Raw genomic sequence first — 6,564 nt, forward strand, 5'->3', positions numbered from 1 at the left:
GAGGACAATGAGATTATAAGTCCATTGCTGTTCTGGTCCCTGAATCAATGCTCTGTCTCCTGAGGTGGAGCTGGGTGAGCATCCAGACATTCCCTTGGGGCATCTCCTCCTCATCCATCCTCCTGTCCTTGCACCGAATGCCCATCTGTGTGTGGCCAAGTGAGTTTCTGTTTTTAGTAATGTGACGTGCCCATCACAAGGGTTCTGCTAGATGACGAAGAGCGTGTTCTGATTCTGCATCGGGAAGGACATCAAAGAGGAGGATATCCTTCATTTGCACCCAGGGTGGGCCAGGAGACCAACTGTGCAAGAACAGGGAGGCAGAAGACAGCAAGCTGAGTTCAGAGCGAGGGGCAGTCTCGCGTGGGCGGCACAGAGGAGCTGTGCCTGGCGGGTGGGTAGGCGGATGTGAGCCTGGGCTGTCAGGTAAGGACTAAATCAGGATGACTGCATTGCATTCTCTAGTAGGAAGAAGAGAATTTTCAAAGGAGTGCCTTGGTGGCAGTGTGCAGGGCTCATTAGGTAGGAGTAAATCCAGAGGATGAAAGAGAAGGTAGTAGTTTACTTCAATGGCGTAAGGAGCTATGAGCCTTTTCTAGGGCAGAAGCAGTTGGGGTAAATATAAAGAAGATTCTAGAGCAGTAGAAGAATTAGTGACGGATGGGGTGTGGGGGAACACTCAGGGGTGACTCCCCGGGCTTCTGATCTGGGTGACTGCACAGATGAGGATAATGATTCTTAAGCAGGAGAATGTGGGAGAGAAATAAATCTGATGGAGGAAGAAAATAAATTCAGTTTCAGTTCTTTTGTGTTTGAGGCACAAAAGTCTGTGATTGTCTTTTTATTAGGAAGTCCAAGTCAATGATGGAAGACCCTACATACAGCAAGATGATACACAAATAAATTATTCCACACTCCCGATGCATCTGACATTGCTCTACTTTTTCTAAACTACCATTCCTTAGTCACGGGGTGCTCTCAGCACCGGTCCCCAGTAGCCCAGAGAATGCCTAAAGGGATCCTCACAGATGCAGCCCTTTGCCTTCAAAACGACTTGAGGCAGGTGGCTGGGGCACGCCTGTGTCAAGCTGCTGTCCTTGATGAATGCCATCAGACAGTGGGCGAGGCCATACCGCGGGGGCGGGGCGCGGGAGGAAGGGGAGGGGACACAGCACAACAGGAAGCAAAGACTTCTCTCGGCTCTTCATGTCCCTGTTGCCCTCTCCCTGACACTAAGGGTACAGCAACGGCCTTGGTTTCCCATCTGGTCCAGATCCCTCGACCCAGAAAGTAGCCCGACTGCTTTCTGAAGCCAGAGTGCCTCCACGCGCCCCTCTCCTCCTGTCCGCCTCCTTTGTCCCCTGGTGGCTTTTAAGTTCTCCTAGTGGGGTTTTGTTTCCTGAGCGTACAATGGGGACGTTGTTCAGCATGGGGAGTTCACGGGTGACATTCACCCAGGGCTCGTGGGAAGCTGCCGCATGCGTGAACTGCTGCCGGGGTGACTCACCCCTTTCCCTTTGCTAACGAACCCGTCAGTCAGGAGGGGCTGATGACAGCACCCGTTAAAGACTATTTTCTCTTAACCAGAACATATTAAGCACCTTGAAAACAGAGAAGCGAACATTTTCTCGCGGGCCCTGGTACAGGTCCCTCGCGCCCGTTCCAGTGGAAGGAGTTCAGGTTGCGCAGAGAATTTCAGCGAAAGGCCTCGAATTTCGTTCTTTCTTGTCTTGTCCGTTCGCGTTTGGTTTCCCACATGTCTCTGCCATGGTGGGTTAGTGCGATGTTAAGTTTCCATGTTAAGGATTGAAGGTCTTTATTGTGATCCTCAGCTCCACCTCGTTTTCCTTGGGAAAGGTGCGATGTTTCTGTTTGCATCTATTCCTTTCGTTTTGCTCATCTTCTCCGTTAGCAGGAATGTGGCGCCGAGAAACCAGGGGAGCCATTGGCAGAGTGGCTTCTTTTAGGGGAGTGCCCTCACGCTGATGCAGTGCCCCCAAGAAGCTGTGGGGAAGTGGGCTTGATGGTGATGGATCACTGTTGCCAAAAACACCGTGTATGAAAGAGTTACTGTTGCCCCATGGAAACCAATTTATTGAGTTGCTTCTGAAACCTATGCTCTGAACTTCTCTTCCCTTTCATTTCTGAGCTGATTTCCATGGCAACGAGTCTCTGGTTCTTGGGGAGGACGTCTGCCTCTATTCTCCACTTGGGGTCCTTCCCCTCTCTTTGCTGAGATCAGCGACAATGAAGTGAGGAGTAAATGGCTACTGGATCAAATAAACTTGGAGGAACAAAGGTCCCCTTTTCATGCAAATTTCCACAGTAATTTAACATGAAGGAAGAAAAGAGCCCAGGGTACAAGATAGCAAGTGAATCGGATGCTCTTCCAGGGTTTTGTTTTCCAAGATGCTTTGACATCTCTTCAAGCGTGTCATCCATCAAAGCATCTCTCTCTCTCTCTCTCTCTCTCTCTCCCTCTCACATAAAGGGAACACATTTCCATTTTGAAGGGAAACATGGAGGAACATGAAAATCTATCCTCAGCCATGGCGCCTGGGTGTACATCCACCCCACCAGTCCCTCAATGTCACGTTTCAGTTTGTCACTCATCTCTAACCCATCAGCACCTGTCTGTGTGCCTTCCCACTGCCCATGCTGTCCTGTGCCCGGGAGGCCTGCCCGTCTTTTCTTGCTTGAGCTTTTCCCTGCCCCTCACAGCTTAACTCGAGCCCGTTCCATCATCTTGCCGCCAGCTCCATCATCCTTATTTCAGAATCCCCCCTACCTTTGCGTTAGTGCCAATCATTCAGTTACCAGTTGTTTCTTATTTGGTGACATCTTCTTACCAAAATTTCTTGATGAAAGCGATCATGTATTACACTGCATTGTTCCTTATCCATAGCTCTTGATATAGTAGTAGATATGTAATATGTGATTATTAGATGGAGGAGCTCAGATTGAAGAATCATGAAACGAAGAAGGATACATTTATTTGATACGTACATCTATCCACGATTGTTTTTCTTCTATCTGTAAAACTCACGGCACCTTGTCTTTAACATAACGCAAGGACAGATTAATTGACTACTCAGTAACGCCGCGGTTCACTGGGTGTCCATCAGTGCATTCCAGTTTAAATAATTTTGAACTCTGAGGTGCAATACCTACTCACTTTTTTTTTGCTGTGATATATTATCAACAATAATAATAATGTTTATAATAGCAAAGACTTAAAGGTTACCTCATGTCTAGTACCAGTCTAAGCATTTTAAGTATATATACTTTCATTGAATCCTCACAGTAATGCTATGAAGTAAGAAGCAGAAAAGAAAACTGAGTGTTGTTACTTGCCCACAGTTCAGTGATAGAATGTGGTCCTCAGCAGGCTGGCTCCTGAGTCGGCGCTTCGAACCACTCTCCTGTCCACTTCTACCTGCATCCTCACCCTTCCGGTGCCCGGTGTCCCTCCCTGTCCAGACCCCAGGCCAGAGAGTCTGAGACTGTTTCTGACAAGCCTTTCATCTGAGATCTTAATACTGACCGCCCAGATCCGAGGGGGTTTGTGTGGCAGAGCGAGGCCACTCTGAGCAACAGAGCAGAATGTCGTAGTCCAGGCCGAAACATGCCACTGTGAACCTGGCACTACTGACAGCATACGTGAAGGCCAGTGCGTCAGGTAGTCTGATGAGAATTCCTTTTGATGTTATTTCTTTCTGTTAGTTGCTTGTTAAATGGTGGCACTGATGAGTACAGTCGAAATTATAAAATTGCTGGGAAAAGGTATTATAGAAACAATCCCAGAATGTATTTCTCTTCCTGCTGTAGAGAATGAGTTTCTAATGGGGAAGCAGAAGACTCCCCTTCACTGTGTTGCTTATTTGTGGAGCCGGTGTGTCCTGGGACCGCGTTGCTGTTGAAGGAGGTTGCTCTTTAATGAACACGGAGGACGGAGAGGTGTTTTTTCTTTTTCTTTTTATTGTGTGTGTCTGTCCCTTTGAGAAGATAAGGACTGTGTAGCCTGGAAATGTATTTTCTGAAGTAGCACATGGTAAAATTAAGGCCACAAATCCTTCCTGTCTGCCACCCGGAGGGAAGGGAAGAATGAAAGTTGAGAGCAGAACCTGACTCCATGTCCACGGTGTCAAAATGTGAGGGGAGGGCACTCCTTGCGGGGTTCAGGGCTCCGACAGCCCTGCTCGGAGCATCGAGCCTGCTCACTCATAAATCAGCCCTCGCTGGAGCAGGGGGTGGGGTGCCACATGTCAGCAAGGGGCCCGTCGTCACCAAGTGAAATGCCTGTGTTTCTGAACTGAAATGAGAGAAGCTAAGAACCACCAGCCTAAACCTAGCAACGAGTTTCTCATCTGTCACACGTGTGCCGGGAAACGTCTGTCTCAGGCATGGTGCTAAGCACGAGGAGGGAGAAGATGGTTCGGCCTGCGGAAGGGCCGGCCTGGGCGTGCCTGTGGCGTGGACTACAGGTGCTGACGGAGAAGGACGGGCCACTGGACCCGGCCACAGTCCCGAGGTGCTGTCCCCGCCTGCCATTCCTCCTGCATTTCTCTGCCTTGGGTTCCCTCCCCCTCCGCCTCAGGGTCTGTCTCCCCTTTTCCTACACATGAAAGGCTCATTCTTACTGTGGAGTCAAGTGCAATTAAGGTTCTTCTGTGGAGGAGGTTCCACTGGCCCGCGCCTGTTGCCATGTACAGTTGGCCTGTGCGTGGTGGGGACGCAGACCCGAACGCTTCCCCTTTTCCTTAGTGTACAGTGTTTGTGTGAATTTATTTCACTCATCTGCGTTCATCCCGAGTCAAGAGAGCATCTGACTTTCAGAAACCACAATCCTCATGGCTTGGTAATGATTACATCAGTGCGTGCGTGTGCATGTGTGCGTGCGTGTGTGCATGTGTGAGCGTGTGTGCACGCGTGTGTGAGTGTGCACACGCGTGTGTGGGCACGTGTGTGTGCGTGTAGGGGAGGCACAGGAGAGTGGGCTTTCCCTTCACCGGTACAAAAGAACCCAGAGAAGAGTGGGGAGCGGTGACCTGCAGCTCTGTCCCTGGGAGCAGCTGGGCTCCTTCACCGCGTCGGCCTCTGCAGGTGTCCCGCCGCCCGGGGCCGTGCCGTGGGCAGACACCCGACACGTTGTCTGGGCTGTTTCAGGGCACGTCGTAGTGCCAGGGCCGCAGGTTTAATTTTTTGATTGGCACCTGAATATAGGCAGCTTATTCCTGAAGTAGTCATGAGCTGACCCCTCTGGGAATTTCTTTCCAAAATGCTAGCCCTTACGAATCCCTTTGTGTTGCTTGTGTAGCTGTGTTGTCCAACCCAAGGAAGGTGAGTGCTGGTGTCTGGCTCCTTCAGGACCCGCTTCAGCCTGATGGATGGAGCTGCCACGGTGCCGGCCGTCAGCGCCGGTCAGACAGGACGTGACCCGGGGGAGACGTACTTGGTTTCTGGGGTTTGTTCTCAGCTGCTGGGAGGAGATGCTCAGGTACATCTTTCGATTATGATGGACTCGCACCTGAGGAGACAGACTCCAGAGACGTTTGGCTGGCGACACAGTCAGCAGTGACTTGAGAATCCGGTTGGCAGCGGCTTCCTACTTTGATCCTGCAGTAACACATGTACTGACCTGATTCGTGCACTCCACAGGGTGTCGTGAGATGAGGTTCCAGCCTGCGGACTTGTTCCCCTCTCCCACTCCACTCGAGTAGACAGCCAAAACCTCCTGTGGGGCTTGCTGTGCTATCTCTTCCAGAGCCCGGATCAGGGACGGGCCCAGACCCAGGTGGCAGAACACTCGGCCTCACCGCGGCTCATTAAGAGCAGCGAGTGCGTGCGGAATCAAACAGGCGACTCATAGAAACTGCGTGTTTCTCCCTGAATGTAAATGTCTTGAACTCCCTCGCCTTTTCGAATTGTAATGGTTTTCCACTGGAATAGATGCCGTCTGCTTTTTAATTCTCACCCGTAAAGAGAAGGACCATTGAAAAGAAAAGGGTCAAGGTGATAGCTAATTTGAGACATCGTTTGCTCGGTTTATGGGGAGAGTCACCTCACCGTGAGTAGGCCAGCCTCGGGCCACGTGAGGTTCTCCTGCTCACGTAGTGGACACACCTCCGTGGTGACGTAGATTACTAGTGAGAGGATTGGACTCGTTCATTGAGGGAGTCAGTGGGAGGGATTCCATTGCTGGGCCTGTGTGTTCATATGAAACTGCGAATCCCTGTCTCTCCCACCTGGGGTGCAAGGGTCCCTGTTCTCCAGTGCTGGGGACCAGCCTGGGAAAGCCGGGAAGTGGAAGAGATTCCCACGGACCCCTTGCTCGGCCCCCAGCTCACCAGGGTTTGCTGTGAAATGTGCTAGCTGCAGCCCTGAGCACACGCATGCGTCCCACAAGCTGGCCCCTCTCGGGTGTTCTCGTGCACTGTGCCCCTGTACATGCTTCAGCTGCTTACTCACAGTCGTCCACTGTTTATTCGCAGGTAAGTGCCTGGGAAGCAGATTCCGAGATGCACTTTAGCCTACGGGAGTCTACGAGGAAATGCTTCTGAATGC

Source organism: Molossus molossus, unplaced genomic scaffold (assembly GCF_014108415.1).
Source record: "Molossus molossus isolate mMolMol1 unplaced genomic scaffold, mMolMol1.p scaffold_m16_p_4, whole genome shotgun sequence".
In the NCBI taxonomy this organism is placed as follows: domain Eukaryota; kingdom Metazoa; phylum Chordata; class Mammalia; order Chiroptera; family Molossidae; genus Molossus; species Molossus molossus.